Genomic DNA, 16,735 nt, shown 5'->3' with positions numbered 1-16,735 from the left:
TTATCCTCTGTGTGAACTTCTATGGTTTCTCACAATCCAGGAGACATTGATGCATTGTGTAAATTACCCCCCTTCAGCTTCTAGTTTTGCACAGGTCACTGATGGTATATTTATAGGATCACTTGGTGATCAGTAGGGATATTGCTGGCATGGTGCCACTAATCCTCAGTGTATGGGCAATAACACAAGTTTAGCACTGAAAGCCTTCAATGTCTCTGCAGTGCTGCACAGCACGGGTCCCAGAGGTCACTCTCTGCTATAAATAATGTTTTGGCTCCCAATATCTGATTGTTCTCATTGTTTCAACATTTTCAACCTAGTAAATAAGCTTCAAATCCAATTAAGAATCCTTATTGTCCATCTCCTGTTCGGCGATTCACAAGCATATAACTTTGTTGTACAGGCTATATATATATATATATATATATATATATATATATATATATATTTATTTTTTCAGGCTGTGGACATTACAGATTTTATTTTACAAAAATTTTAGTATTTTTTTAAACCCTCTTTCCTATATACATCACTGCTGTAAGAGGGTCTTTGTTTTTCCAAAGTCTCTTGCACCAGGTCTGTGTCTGTCAGGTTATTGCATCGTTGCCTCCCTTTGTGACGTGAGCCTTTTTCCTCTTTTTGTGTGATTTTTCTCTCCACAGCACATGTCATTGGTGTGAATAGTCAGGATAACAGTCATTGGCATACAGGATTGAGAGTGCACACAACAATAGGTCTCCTCTCCTACCAGGCAGGACAAGGGCAGCTTTTGGCTGTGGATGTGGCACGTGTATTGATTTCAGTTAATATTACTAATTTTGTTGTTCCCCTCTATCTGAAAATGCCTAGAATTGCTGCCTTCAGTTGGGCTCTTCACTCCCCATCTTGATTCAACGTTCTGCAGGACCTATAGGCCAGAGTTAGGGTCCTACTAGACAAAGAGATTTTTAACAATAAACTATCGCAAACGAGATTGTTTATCGTTAATCTGAAGTTGTTCAACATATTACACAGTATGATATTCGTTAGTCTCTATTGTTACTATGATGGTTTACTCCATCTGATCAATGAACAATGTGGAATTACACTGAACGATTAGTTAGAATGTGGAATTACAGTGAATGAATATGGAATGAGGGTGGTATTACACGGGCCGAGCAGGGCCCGATAATACCTGTAAACGAGCGCCGATCTGCTAGATCGTTGCTCGTTTACTGGGCCTATTACACAGCCCGATAATCGTTTCAGAGCTGCAAGGACATCGTTACCGATGTCCTTGCAGCCCTTGCTAAACTGGCATACATTACATATCCACGTTCCAGGGCTGTTCCTGCCGTCCGCTTTTCTCCACGTCCCACGCGCGCTCTAGCTTTACAGCGGCCTGTCAGCTGATAGGCCGCTCAGCCAATCACAGGCCGGGACCGCCGCCGGGATTAGCTGACAGGCCGCTGTGAAGCTAGAGTGCGCGCGGGACCCGGGGAGAAGCGGACGGCAGGAGCAGCCCTGGAACGTGGATGGGTAATGTATATCGTTAGTCGACGCCCGTGCACCGCTATTACACGCAGCGGTGCACGGTCGGTGGCCGACAAAAATAGGTTCTAACCTATATCAACGATCAGCCGATGATCGTTGTCATCGGCTGATCGTTGCATTTATTACACGGAGTGATAATCGGCCGAATCGGGCCAATTCGGCCGATTATCGTTCCGTGTAATAGTACCCTTACAGCGAACGATTAACGATGATTTTAGAGTCAGATCTAAATCAACAATCAACGACACACAAACGATTATTCGATCGTTGCCTGCAATTATACAGGGCAATTATTGTTTAAATTTGAACGTTTTAATGATTTTTCGCATGATAATCGTCCCGTGTAATAGGGCCCTTAGTCTCCTATCACAGGTTGGATTGACCAATGATTTGAAGCAGTATGAATGTGGTCTATTATCCAGAAGCACTTATCCAGCTATGTCATTTGTACAGTGTGCGGCTTCATTTGTCAAATGCAGTTCAGAAAGTCATACAGAACTTGTTCTCAGAATAAAGTTCCATCAGGGACTAATACGTTGTTCTTGCCTCTAATTCTGCAGTTCTTTCCCACCAAAATCAACACAATCAGCCCTTGTCGGTGGGAATCCCCATAACACTGATGTCACTTGGCAGAGCTCAGCTTGGAAAGGTCCACTCCCTACTTTTTTTTTTTTTGACATCAGGCCAAGTAAAATCTGCAGATTGTGGTGTCAACAATGTTTAATTTTGTTATACTTGATGTCTCTAAAATTTTAAAGTTTTTAAAAGCTAACATTTTGATATAGCTACCTATATATATATAGCATACATTTCTCTCTCGTTTATGGTAACATCCCTTATTCTGACCATTTTTTATTATTTACATGCTGCATCTATTAAAAATCGTTGTTTTTATCAAGAAAACAGAGCACAGGCATTTGCCAACCTAATGCTCACCTATTCATACAGACAGCATTCTGTCTATACTATGTATGGACAGGTAGTTGTCAGTCAGCGGTGGATGGGGAGGGAGAAAATCAGTGCACTTTGCTTACTGTATATGTTTCTGTTTACACTGAACAAAACGGGCAGAATTCCACGTGAAGCCCATGCCTCGGACTCTGCTTGAAATCTCGCCTGCTTTACTGTCTTAATGTAATGCTTTGCATGCCTCTGCCCTCCGCCGTTCTCCAATCAAAGAATTGACAGAGCGGAGGTGCGCGAGACATCACGTTGAGACAGTGAGGCAGGCGGGATTTCGAGTGGAGCCCACGGCGCAGGAATTTTGCCTGTTTTGCTCAGTGTGAAGTATATAAGCTTAGGCCAGTTCACATCTGCATCGGATGCCGTGCTGGGTGCCTCTGACAGGTTCCATTAAAAATACCGGACAAAAACAGCGTATATATTTTTTGGACATACAGATGGCAGATGCAATGCCGTGAACCTGATATACCCACTCAGGTCAGTGAGATTAGTCAGGCACCAGTGGCGTCTGGTGTGTAAGGCCATGTTCACACAACGTAAGTAATACGTAATGTAATACACTCTGGCTGGGATCCCTATCGGCGATATGTCAGTTTTCTGCGTACGCTATTTATTGAATAGCGGCCGCAGAAAATCCTGTCAGTGCACACTATGGAGCGTGGGGTTCCGGCTGCACGCTCCATAGTGTGCAGTGGGGAGTTCTGATGCGGGCGTGCACTAATGCACCCTCATCAGAACTCTGCGGCGCTAAAGATCATCCGGCCGGTACTGCAGTTCCGTGACCCGGCCGGTCTCATACTTAGTAAGAACATAGCCTGACACTGTTTTTCACTGTTCTTACTTATTGAACAAGGAAGATGTGAACACCGCCTCAGTCAGCAAGATTGTGTCTGTCCATCACTTAAGAAAACATTTTATTAGTTCTCAGTGCAGAAATCTCTGTAATTCCAGAGGATTCACTTACTTTTTCTGCAACTGTATACTTTTATAACCACGAACTACAGCAAAGAACTGGATACGGGACTTCTGGTCCCTAGAGTCTTGTCATTTATTATAGTGGTTCTGGCACTGTGTTGGGTTTCTTGGGAAAGGATGTGGGGCTGATGTTTCAGTTCCACCAGTAATGCCCAGTAATCATTGATACTTCCAGTGTAGTTCTATATCGTCAACATAAAAGGGTTACTAGACCAAGTGATTCCAGAACGGGGGATTATGAACGCTGCCCGCTGTCGTCACTGTTGACATCGGATAGAGAGGATGTGACAGAAAACAACTGCAAGTATCTGGCATGGGACTGCTTAATAAACCTCTGTGTGTAATAAAATACGTGACTGGTATCTCTAGTCTTCTGGCCTATAATTGAAAACATTAGTATTTCGGTTAGTTGTGCAGAAGCTTGGAATAAATAACGTCTGCCATAGGAAATAGGAAGCTGACTTGCAACATCAAGTACGCACTCCTTTCCTCATCACTGTCATATGATTATTAGTAATTATTTATATTGGCTTCAGTATACAATGCTAATATACAATATAATATGGCACAATGATCACCAATGGAGCCCGACAGACTGTACTGGAGTTTATCTGCTTATGATGCAGATATGGGCTGAGCCTTGAGCATTCATTTTTTGGTCATGAACTTACAGTGACAATACCCCATCTTTGAAATGAAACCGACGGATCATTACCCATCTGGTTTCAGAAACTCCCATCAATCAGCCATGGTGGCTGTTCTGTAGCGGCCACTGCTGGTGAAATATGGTTTCGCATGGCGCTCATTCAATTGAATGGTCACCCATGTAATACAATATATGGAAGGACTGGGTTCGTTGGTCAGCCCTTTTACTTTGAAAATACTACATACAGCTTTCTAAAGGTTTGCAGGTAAAGAAAGAATCAGTACCACAAAGTGGTTTTCCATATTATTTTGTAGAGACATTTTCCTAGACAAACCCTAAGGACAAAAGTGGAGCATACGTAAAGTGAATCTATCAGCTGCAATTCATGTTCCAAACTGCTGACACTGTTAGATAGCTGTTAGGTCAATGAGACACATAGTACCATTCAAATATCATTCTGTGCTTCCAGAACCTACAAAAATGGTTCTATTCTCTTTTGCAAAGAGTCAATAAAGCTTTCCCAAGCCGCTGAATTGCTGAGGGCTGTAACTCTTCCTCATTTCCTTTCCCATCCCAATCCCTGCTTGTTTGACAGTCAGGGAGAAGCTGAGTCCCAAGCAGGGTCAGGAATGGAAGGGGGAGGGAGGAGGCATTGCAGCCCTCAGCAATTCATGAGATTGGGAAAGTCTCTTTGACACTTTGCCCAGTCTCTTTGACACTTTGCCCTGGAGAATAGAATCATTTTCCATGTTATGGAAGCACAGATGCATAAATGAAAGGTACCATGTGTCTTCCTGACTTAAAAGCTAACAATGTTGGTTTGGAACCTAAATCTAAGTTTTCCTTTAACCTTCTGCACCCATCCCACGAGTGTTCGGACTTCTTATACTGTCTATTTGCAAAATTTTTCCAAAATGTTCACGTAACATATTTGCCTCCTCATTCATATACTATTTTTCTATATGGATGATTGTTGATGGTCTTCATTTTACCCAAACTGATTCACTCTTCAACTCTTCTTTCCCTATAGACCTACTTATTCCTGCCATTTATGTTGACAATAGTAATTGATTCTAAGATTCATCGGAATGCGATCATTAACCCCTTCTGGCTCTCAACTACTGTACACTATTGTCCCCTCCATTTAGCATTTTTCCCGGATTCGTATAAATTTGTATATAGGATGAAACCTCTGCTTGCCAGAATGTGAACTTGATGTATATTGCAACATAGATCCATAATATACATGTGTACATGTGGTCTAGAAGGGTTTTTAGAGTTCTTGAAGATGTAGCAAAGTAGATACAAAGTTCAATAATGTGTATTTCCATAAGGCCGTCGTATCTCCTTCACCAGCAGCATGACGGAATTATAGGTAGAATAACATTTTCTTGGGTGTCATAAAATATAAAGAAATTCATTGACATTGTTGTTCCATTTATTTAAAATGTAATAATTTTTTAAATGGGTCAGAATAATAAAGCTGTGTGTGGCATGTCGGGTTTGCAGTGCCACACTGGAGAGACTTTGGGTCTTCACAGGAAAGAACCTCTTTTGCCAACGTTCTTGTTGATGTCACATTGAAGACAGGTTCCTTGGTTAGTTTAGGAGGTGTTGAGAGCACAGTGGTGCATTTAGTCTGGATTTCTCTATGTCTGCATTTATAGCCACAGACGACCTGGGGAAACACTCTGCTCCTTGTGGTCAGCAGAGCCGTAAATCAGCCAATTATAATGGACTTCTGATGTTCAGTCTACAGCCGGACTGGACAAATTGGGATTTGTTACTTACTGGAAAGTCCATCACTCATTCTCTTTGTTCCTTTGCTGTCACCCTGAATTCACTGACATTTTTGCAATGTGTTTTACACTTGAACCCCCCCCTCTTCTGTGTTCCATACAGTTTGACATTTGGGTCATTTGTCTATACATCTCATTATATAAGGTTAAATTGTTGTGTAATGATTGTTTATGCTGCTACGTTGTGTTTCAATCTCTGTTGTAGCTGAATGGGAACATCCTCATATCTACTATGTTTTTAAGTCCTGCAGAGAAACAGGATCCATTTAGGAAATTAATCAGATATAGTCTCTTTAAAGGAGAAGTCCGGCGAAAATTTTTATTAAAGTATTATATTGCCCCTCAAAAGTTGTACAAATCACCAATATACACTTATTACGGGTAATGCAAAGTGCTTCTTTCCCTGCACTTACTACTGCATCAAGGCTTCACTTCCTGGATAACATGGTGATGTCACTTCCTGGATAAAATGGTGATGTCACAACCTGACTCCCAGAGCTGTGCGGGCTGTGGCTGCTGGAGAGGATGATGGCAGGGGGACACTGAGGGACACAGGGCACTGGAGGGACACTGAGCATCCCTCTGCCATCATCCTCTCCAGCAGCCACAGCCCGCACAGCTCTGGGAGTCGGGTTGTAAAATCACCATTTTATCCAGGAAGTGACATCACTATTTTACCCAGGAAGTGATATCACCATTTTTATCCAGGAAGTGACATCACCATGTTATCCAGGAAGTGACATCACCATGTTATCCAGGAAGTGACATCACCATGTTATCCAGGAAGTGACATCACAATGTTATCCAGGAAATGAAGCCTTGATGCAGTAGTAAGTGCAGGGAAACAAGCACTTTATAAGCATTTCTCGTAATAAGTGTATATTGGTGATTTGTATATTTTTTTTTTTGGGGGGGGCGATACAATACTTTAATAAAAATTTTCACTGGACTTCTCCTTTAAAGGTCCCCGTTATGTTTTTGTTGGCCATACTTATAGTTCCCCCGACGTCCAGCTGACAGATGATATCAGGGATCTGCAGTGCATCTCCATTCAAGTGAATGGGACCTGGACAGCCAGGTGGCATGGGAGGGAAAAGGTGCCTGTACATCTTCAATGAACTGTCGGCCTAACAAGTGGCCAACTGTTATCTCTCCCGTCCTCCCCATACACACAGGTTCCCTATAGGCATGGGAGGGATAAACCATAGCCAGACAGCCCTGGCAGTGAGACATCACAGAGAACAAGGAGGCTGGGCAGTAAAAATCCATCATGCCTGAACACTGTTTCCACCAACATTATCTGACAGTGGAGATCTAGAAGGCCCCCATACACTTCATAGGATGCACACACTCCGCTATCCATCCATGTCAGTTCTTTGGGCGGATGGCAGATAGACATTCTATTGAATCAGTGGGACAGGCAGAACTTCAAGTGGAGTCTGCAGCACAAACTTTACTTGTGTTTCCGTGCTGATTCTGTAGTGTGAACATACCCTTACAATACTCTTATTTAAAACAACAACAAGAAAACCTTCCATATTCTTTATTTTCCCCTTTTGTTTTATGGCACAATAAATGTTCTCAAAATCTGCAACCTTTATATAATAAGTGTTATTTCTTAGCAGCTTCCCGTCCACAAGTCACTTCTTTTGCATTAGTTTTTATGAAGTTGTTATCGTTGTCCTCAGTTGGACCTTGTAATTATGAAGAGTTTCTCAGAGATTTCCTCTTGGGAATGATTTCCTTGGAACATCATACAAGCCATTTTAACCCGCAGCAAATGAAGGCACTCTCTTTAGTAGATGACAGGCTCACAGAGTGTCTTTTGAAAACCTTCTAGTTAAAAGAGAAGACGGACATTATTACTGGATGCCCCTCGTATAGCGGTCAAAAACCTATCTCCAGCTGACGCAAGCAAGTATTAAATATGATGCACGCTGTGTGTCTATTTTGTCAGGGCATATTTATTTTGGAGAGACACCGAAAATCTTAACATCCCAGCGAGTATTTCTTTTTTTTTTTATATATACTTTCGAAGTTCAAGCCAATGGCATGGGGCCATTTCTGAAGGCTGAGACCTCAGGTTTTCATCTAACCACCTCTGAATTTATTAGCCTAGGATATCCACAATTGCAATTGTAAACAAGATGAGTTATAGCCACTAGCTTCAAGTAGATAATTCATTCTCCACCTTTTTCGGAAAGTTCTTGTGTGGCCAAGTTAGGGTTTATTTTTACATAGCCTAGTTTGCTTGTATACTTTCTCCTAGGTACACTTAGAACTCAGTTTTCATGGCTTCAGGCAGAGCTAAACCTATGGGCTAGTGTTCAATAAGGTTCTTTCATGATCTGTAGCAGAATTTATAAATGTGGATTGCTTCTGTACAGCTATAGATAATAAGTATATGGCTTATATGTGTGGCCTTATCACCCTTTATATGTGTGGCTGACGTCCGTAATCTATGACAAGAGGATGCTGGAATAATCCCGATGTGCAGCCTGGAAGGGGGCTGTTGGCCCTGTTGACTTGAATGGGCAGGAAATAGTCATTTTTGTGACTACTTTCTGTCTATTTCCTGGACGTATATTTCTTTTGTGCAGGACTAAAAAGTTCATAAGACGACACTTTTGAGACCTGCACAGAAGGAGTTTACATCCAGGAAATGGACTACCTCCCGCCCATTCAAGTCAACGGGGCCATGAGCCCCACGCTGGGCTGCACATCGGTATCTTTTTCTCATAGCTCTTCTTGTGACCCTTCAAAGGAAATGTGTCATCCAAAAATGGCCCATGAAGTTTTTATATCATACCTATTTTTTAAAGAATTTTTGGTCACCACTAAAAGCCTAAAACTAAGACTTCCTGATCCTGGTAATAAGGAGGAGGCTGCTGGAAAGTCATCTGTACAGCATTACAGTAAAAAGTGACACCAAATGATAGAAAAGACAATAGGTAAAGGCCACAGCTCTGCTACCCCCTTGAATAAGTTATGTCACAGAGGTCGCAGAGCCCTCCTTTGCCATTTATGTAAATGTTGCCCTTGTCAATAGGGCTTGCTGTAAAGCAGGGGTCCTCAACTGGCGGACCGCAGTCCAAACCCGGACCGCGGAGGCCAGCTGTCCGGACCCCGGACCTCCCAACCACCCGGATCCAGCGGGACAATAATGTCCCGCTGTACCGGGACGGCCCCCATGTGTCCCCACCGCACTGTCCCCCCCCCCATAGGCGTACTGTCCTTAGATTTCAGTACGCCTGTGGGGCGGGGGGCAGTGTCTGGCAAGCCCCCGGCTGATACGCGCTCTCTGGGGACGTCCCGGGGATTCCCCAGGAGGTGGAATTTTTTGTCCAGGTGACATGTACAAGGGGGCCATCTATAGGGGGAGAGCACACAGGGGGGCTATATACTACAGAGGGGCTATATGGGAGGGGTAGAGCACACAGGGGGGCTATATATTACAGGGGGAGAGCACACAGGGGGGCTATATAACACAGGGGGGGGCTATATGGGAGGGGTAGAGCACACAGGGGGGCTATATAATACAGGGGGGCTATATAGGAGGGGGAGAGCACACCGGGGAGCTGTATACTACAGGGGGAGAGTACAGGGGGAGAGCCCTGTGTGTTACAGGGGGGTTATATACTACAGGGGGAGAGCACACAGGGGGGCAATATAATACAGGGGGGCTATATGGGAGGGGGAGAGTACAGGGGGGAGAGCACGAGGGGGCTATATACTACAGGGGGGCTATATGGTAGGGGGAGAGCACACAGGGGCTTTATACTACAAGGGGGCTATATGGGAGGGGGAGAGCACACAGGGGGGCTATATATTACAGGGGGAGAGCACACAGGGGGCTATATACTACAGGGGGGCTATATGGGAGGGGGAGAGCACACAGGGGCTTTATACTACAAGGGGGCTATATGGGAGGGGGATCTATATACTACAGGGGGAGAGCACACATGGGGCTATATACTACAGGGGAGAGCACACAGGGGGGCTATATAATACAGGGGGGCTATATGGGAGGGGAGAGCACACGGGGGGCTGTATACTACAGGGGGAGCTATATGGAAGGGGGAGAGCACACAGGGGGGCTATATACTACAGGGGGGCTATATGGGAGGGGAAGAGCGCACAGGGGGGCTATATGGGAGTGGAAGAGCATACAGGGGGGCTATATGGGAGGGGAAGAGCACACAAGGGGGCTATATACTACAGGGGGGAGCGCACAGGGGGGCTAAATACTTCAGGAGGGAGCAACAGGGGGGCTATATACTACTAGGGAAGTCACCCCCTTTGTACCTAATTTGAAAGGGCTGGTGAGAGAGAAAAAATGCCAGTTTTCACACTAATTAGCATCAATTCTGTATGTAAATAGTTAAACAATGCTTGTGAAAAGTAACAAAACACGTTTCGTACTGATGTTCAGCTCGGACCTTCACCTGACAATAGACCCCGGTAAGTGGACCTTCACTAAAAATTGTTGAGTACCCCTGCTGTAAAGCATATCTCTAAATGCTGTTATAAACTCAGTTCAGTCCAAATGGTCTGCCTAACACCAAAGTAATAAGTAAAAATGGATGGACTGTTGTAGATTGTGGTATTGGTGAAGGATGTCTGGTTTATAAAACATATTTTCTATTCTGAAGTAATAGTTGGGTTTCAATGTAGCCAATGAGTGGTACAGCTACAAAAAATATAAACAGCATATGTCTGGAGGACCCAATAGTAATTCATAGCAATAAGAACTGTGTAATGCTGTTTCCTCTTTGGTGGTCCGGCATAGAAATTGAACACTTGTTACAGGGTGCCACCAAAGGTTAGTGAACAAGCCCTTTAAGGGGAATATGTTGAAAGCTGTCAATAAAGTGAACAATTCTGTCAAAGTAGTTTTTAGTTATGTTGGCAGAACATTTGTAAAGTGCTGCGGAATCTGTTGCCGCTATATAAATAAAAAAATTATTATTATTATTTGCTTACCGTTGTAATCTGTGTCTAGAAAACCAAAAAGATCATTTTTAACCTCTGGATTTTCTGTTTTTAGGTTAGTTAGTTAGATAAAGCTATTTTTACAATATACTGTATACGCTAGAAGCTTTCCCGGAGCTATTTATGCAGAAGAATAACTCTGTTTGAGGGACTGTAAATTTGTAGATTTCACGTATAAGCAATTGAAGGCTGGGTTCACGTGTAGCATTTTGGTCAGTATATTAGCAAAACCAGTAGTGGGTCCAAAACACAGAAGGAGTTTCCATTATACTTTTCTCTGTGCTGGTTTTATACCTTGTTTTGGTTACAAATTCTGACCAAAGAAAGGACCACATACTGACCAAGATACTACATGAACCCATCATAAAGACTAGAGATGTGACTATATGATGGGAAGATACTGTTATCAGCAAGGACCAGAAGCCGTTAAAAGCTTTCTTTGATGATCCACTGCATGGACAGATTTTTTCCCAGAGTCCAGCATCACTGGAATCCATATACTGGTCCCTTTTCCAGGTCACTGTGCACAGAAATCCTGCCAGCTTATCTTGGGGCATCTCTGTTCTTAAACCTAATGAAGTGACCCAGTAATTTACCTCTTGTTAACCTTTCTTGGAATGCAATTCTGGATCCTATTTATTCCTGACAGCAGACACTTCTAAAAGTAGATCCCATTGTGTAAGTGCTCAGCAGTGGGCGGTTTACCCTCCAGGCCTTATTCACAGCTCACAAGTTCAGAGCAATAGAATTGGATGACGAATACATTTTATACATGCTGAGCTCTGTTAGAGCATTGTGGACAAAAACTCAATTGGGTAATGGATGTAAGACAACAGACAAATATTGGAGGGTGCCTGGTTCAAAAAGAATTCTCACCTCTAATGTGTTGCTTCATTAAACATAAACAATATTGAATATTAAGTCCTTTGTCCATGTGATACCTGGCAGGATGAATAGGGTTCTTCCAGTATATAGTAATTTACTTATTGTATAAGGCTATGTTCACACAACATATATTTTCGTAAAATTTATACAGATTTATACAGAAATATACATCCATTGCTGCCTAGAAATCCCGGGTGGAGTGTATACACATAGTATACGCTCCAGCCAGGATCTCTCACGGTGCCGCAAACAACTGACATGTCAGTTTTCTTAGGCCTTTATTCATTGAATAGCGGCCACAGAAAACCATGTCAGTGCACTCTATGGAACGAGCGGCTCCGGCCGCTTGCTCCGTAGTGTGCTGTAACGGAGTTCTGATGCGGGTGCACATGGATGCGCTCGCATCAGAACTCTGTGGCCGAAAAGATCATCCGGCCGTTACAATCTTTTCAGAGACCGGCCGTTCCGTGAATGGCCTAAGTAAGACAGGGCATACATACTGATTGTTGGTGAGCTCTGGGGAGCAGGATCTACCTCCTCACTCAGCCAGTGATTGGTCCTGCTCCCCAACGCTCATCTTAGAAGAAGGAAGATAAAAAGAAGAAGGGAATGGACATAGCGACTTCCCCCTCGATCAGCAGTATATATATATTTTCATACAGGGGCCAGAATACTCCTTTATTATAGAGCCTTATATGTCAAGGATACAAAGACTGTAAAGGCCCTAATACACATAGAATTATCGACCTTATTTGGGCAATTATTGGCCATTACGGGCAATAATCGCTTTGTGTAATAAAAGGCGATGATCAGCCAACATGCACGATGTTGCTGATAATTATCTTTCGTTGCCTTTCAACATGTTGAAAGATAAACGACCTTGATAGCAACGACCTGCTGCCGTCGCTCTGCGTAATCAGGAGCGGCGGCAGCTCACCGCCGCTATTTCCTTTGGGCTCCCCATACGATCCAAAGATCATCCAGGGAGCCCCCCTGCAGCTCCCTGTGGCCAAATTATTCGCTCCTGAATTACCCGCTCACTGTTGGAGCGCGTAATCGAGGAACGTGGAGCAAGCGAGCGCTGACCTGACAGGTTGGCGCTCGCTTGCTCCCGAAGATCGCCCCGTGTAATAGGGGCTTTATTCATAGAACATTTAGACAGACAAATTGCTCTGTTTTAGGTTAAAACATTATAAAATGTTTCTGGACTGGGCAGCCATTAATTGTCGGAAAACGTGCTTGCACATATATTGTTTGGCTTTAGTTATCTCATATATCTCATGATGTCTCCCAAGATTTCCCACCCTTGACCTGAGCGTAGCAGATGTTTCTCTCTGTATAAGAAGCAAAAATAGACCATTTAGTTCTCAGATACAGCTTGAGGGAGAAACGCTGAAAGATGCCAGTATCACAATGACATAAGGAGTGCCGGATCCTCAATGAGCACTGTATACTCAGAAGTGGATGGTGGTGGCCACATGACTTAACTCAAGGTTTGTGGTGAGGTCATCATCATGTGTATTTTAGTAAGACAAGACTAGACACTGTGCATTATAAGTGTTAAAGTGGGTTTCCGAAGTTAGAAAGAGGTCTTTTTTTTATTTTCTAGAAAAGGCGCCATTTATTCATGGGTATCTCAGATTTAAAGAGGTATTCCAGTCATAATCAGTGATCGTCTGGCCAATGAATAAGTAAAAAAAAAAAATTCTTGTTTGATAGGGGTCCAACCAGGACACTCACTAAGTGCTAGAATGGGTCTAGGAGGAGAATGAATGACACAGTGCTTGAGCTTGTATACTGCTGCTCTGAATCCAGCACACAGGTTCCCCTTCTCTAGTGATTATGGGGGTCCTAGCAGTCATATCTCCCCCCCCCTTACCTATCTAACTTTTATCAAATAACCAGTGGGAACCAGTGCTGTTTGTGGCCGAAATATCCCTTTTACCAAACAATGAGGTCTTCTCTGAGCAGCCCGAGAACAGATAATCTGTGCACCATAGTGATGTTATTTATGAACCTCAATACAGCACATTGACAGTTCTTATGGTTTTAAGACCTCAGCAGTTTTTTATACTCTTGGATCGAGGCCTTATGTCACAATCAGTCATCTGTTATTGTGACACGGATCTTAAGCAAATCAACTGGAGTAAGGCCAATGGCTGCCAAATGTTGTCTAGATAGATTATTTATTAGGGAAACTAATAGTGAATGCTTGTAGTAAACTGCAGAGCAAGGTTTACATTTATTACACGTTTATGATGGCATCAAATTAATGTCATAAAAGTAAGGTTGCAATCCACCCAGGTTTATTCCACCCAATCAGGATGAACTCTGTTATAATGCAGTCCAATGTAATCAGAAATAAACAATGCATCAGCAATAGACATTGGATCACATAACATTAGGATGAATTCTTTAATATTAACCAATGTTCTTTGATATGGTAAGTTATATTCCTTACTCCTTAAAGAGACTATTTACCCACAATCTAAGCCCCACCGCCTGTACCTTCAGATAGCTGATTTTAATCTAAGACCTGTCCAAGGGGTCCGTTCGGCAAGTGATGCAGTTATTGTCCTAAAAAACAACTTTTAAACTTGCAATCCGGTATCAAATTGGTGGGGCCTAGAGTACCCATGCCATAGGCCTGCACCACCTTTCTGTCTCTCCTCCTCACCCTCTTCACCAGTAGTAATGCCCCAGGAAGGATTTCTCCTAATCCTCACCTGTCGGAACACTGCACATGTGCTGGATAGTTACCTGTGCAGTGTTCAGACAGGTGATGAATAGGAGAAATCCTTCTAGGGGTGTTCCTAATGGTGAAGAGGGTGGGGAGGAGAGACAAAGAGGCGGTGCAGGCCTATGACATACACATCAATTTGACACATCGCTGCAAGTTTAAAAGTTGTTTTTTAGGACAATAACTACATCACCTGCCAAATGGACCCGAGGACAAATCTTGGATTAAAAGCAACTATCTGAAGGTAAAAGTGGTTGGGGGGGTGCCAGATTGTAGGTACTTTAATATTTCAGTCCTCAAAGCGAAACTCTTTAAACGCTACATACAGCTATGACATGAAGTTGTATGGAAAGAACTCAAGAGTGACATCATCACATTTTGAGGGTGTGATCGCTTTGGGTCTTTTTTCATACAGTCCTTCTAGAAATTGCAGAATGAGTGTCTTTAGGTCAAATCCGAAATTCTGCCAACTCTTAACTGGTGCAAAGTTTTATTCCCTTGTGCAATAATTTTCCTATGTGCCCTAGGAAATTCTAAAGCACTGGTTGTCACTAGTTTACTAATGACACTTTCCATGACAAATATGTCTGCAAAGCATGAGCCAAATTCTCCTACTTTTTATATTTAAGTGTATATGGCACAGCAGTAAAGTACATGCTATAGAGGCAGCCCATGCATTAGACTGGGCCGTATGGAATTAACTGAATGATCAGGAAAAAAAATGGAGGGGTACAAAAAAGTTCCAAGTACTTATAAATGAAGTGGTGTTACTCAGCATCCATAGGAACTACAGGGTCTTCTCATGTAAATGTTACGTGAAAATTTTAGAAGAATCCCAACAACTTCCAAATTCCCCTATATATACAGCAGTCCCTCAACATACGATATTAATTGGTTCCAGGACGACCATTGTATGTTGAGACCAAAATTATATGGGAAACTGGTAATTGCTTCTGAGTCCCCTAAAATGTCATCCCAAAATGAGAAAAAAAAAAAGATTTAAAGGAAAATAAGCAGATAACTAATATGGATAAAGCAAGCCCTTATATATAACAGTGAGAAAGAGAGACTGTAGATTGTAAATGACTTAGAAGATGGGAGCGTATTCAGGGTCCTGTATGTATCTGTGCTGTCAGTTTAAAGATCACAAGCAGCAGTGTATCTATGATCCAGGTCTACCATCCTGCAGAATGATTGACAGACAGAAGGGGTGGGTCCTGAAGATACAGCCGGAGAATGAGAGACCTGGATCCTGGATCAAAAGCAGTGCGAATGTAAGTATACACAGCTGCTTGTGATCTTTAAACTGACAGCACAGATATATACTCATATGTGCTGTCAGTTTCCCTGGATGCACAAACAATACAAGGATCGATCGTGCAGCCCCGGCCCCTTGATTTGTCCTGCCGTGTAAAGGCACTGCAAACGAATGCCGATCTTGCTAATTGCGAGCCTTGCAGCCAACAAATTGTGCAATCTGAAAAGACCCTTATACCCCTATTCCACAGAACGATTATTGTTCATAAACTCGCTCCAACAACCGCTCGTTAACGATCACTAAACGATTTAGTGTAACGATTATTTTGCGGTCGTTACATGGTCATTTAAAACGTTCGCCGGGGTGATCATGACCATACGACACACCTACTTTTTTTAAACCTTTTTACGAACGACTGAAAGATTTCTAATTTTACGAACCGATTATCGAATTATCTTTCAAAGACCAATGACTTTTTTTCAACATGCTGAAAAACTATTTTGAACGACAGTATAACGATTTCGCCTTTGTCGTTCGCTCATTTACACCAATTCCACGAAGCGTTAACGAGCGGTCATTGGAGCGAGTTTATGAACGATAATCGTTCCGTGGAATAGGGCCTTCAGTCATGAGTAAGTAGAATTCTTCTTTCCTGGGTCAGCCCCCTTGGAGGTTACTTTTACCTCTATTTCCATACCTAAAAACTATTGAGCGCAGAACCCCACTACCATAATAGTCATCTTCAATGCTCTTCTATAGGTCAGACATCGGCCTACAAGGTAGTTACCTCTAACAGGTGGCAGTAGAGAGACAGCTTTCTTCCTTCTCGTGCATACCAATGTTGACCCTTGGCAGAATAAAGTTAAAATGCATAGTGTGCTAAAGAAATATTACTTGTATGAAATGACATAGCTAGAGACTACTTTGAATTGAGGATTACAAAA

The 16,735-nt window shown here is 42.8% G+C and overlaps 1 protein-coding gene across 3 annotated transcripts in view; it reads left to right on the top strand.

Annotated features, from left to right (window-relative positions):
• The window catches only part of SH3PXD2A (SH3 and PX domains 2A), a 219,620-nt gene that overhangs the window by 88,051 nt on the left and 114,834 nt on the right, over positions 1-16,735 (top strand). The gene's annotated exons all lie outside the window — the stretch shown is intronic.

The sequence above is a fragment of the Dendropsophus ebraccatus genome, chromosome 8, assembly GCF_027789765.1.
Source record: "Dendropsophus ebraccatus isolate aDenEbr1 chromosome 8, aDenEbr1.pat, whole genome shotgun sequence".
Lineage (NCBI taxonomy): Eukaryota > Metazoa > Chordata > Amphibia > Anura > Hylidae > Dendropsophus > Dendropsophus ebraccatus.
Note: the sequence above shows the minus strand (reverse complement) of the source record. Positions and strands in the feature narration are given on the sequence as shown.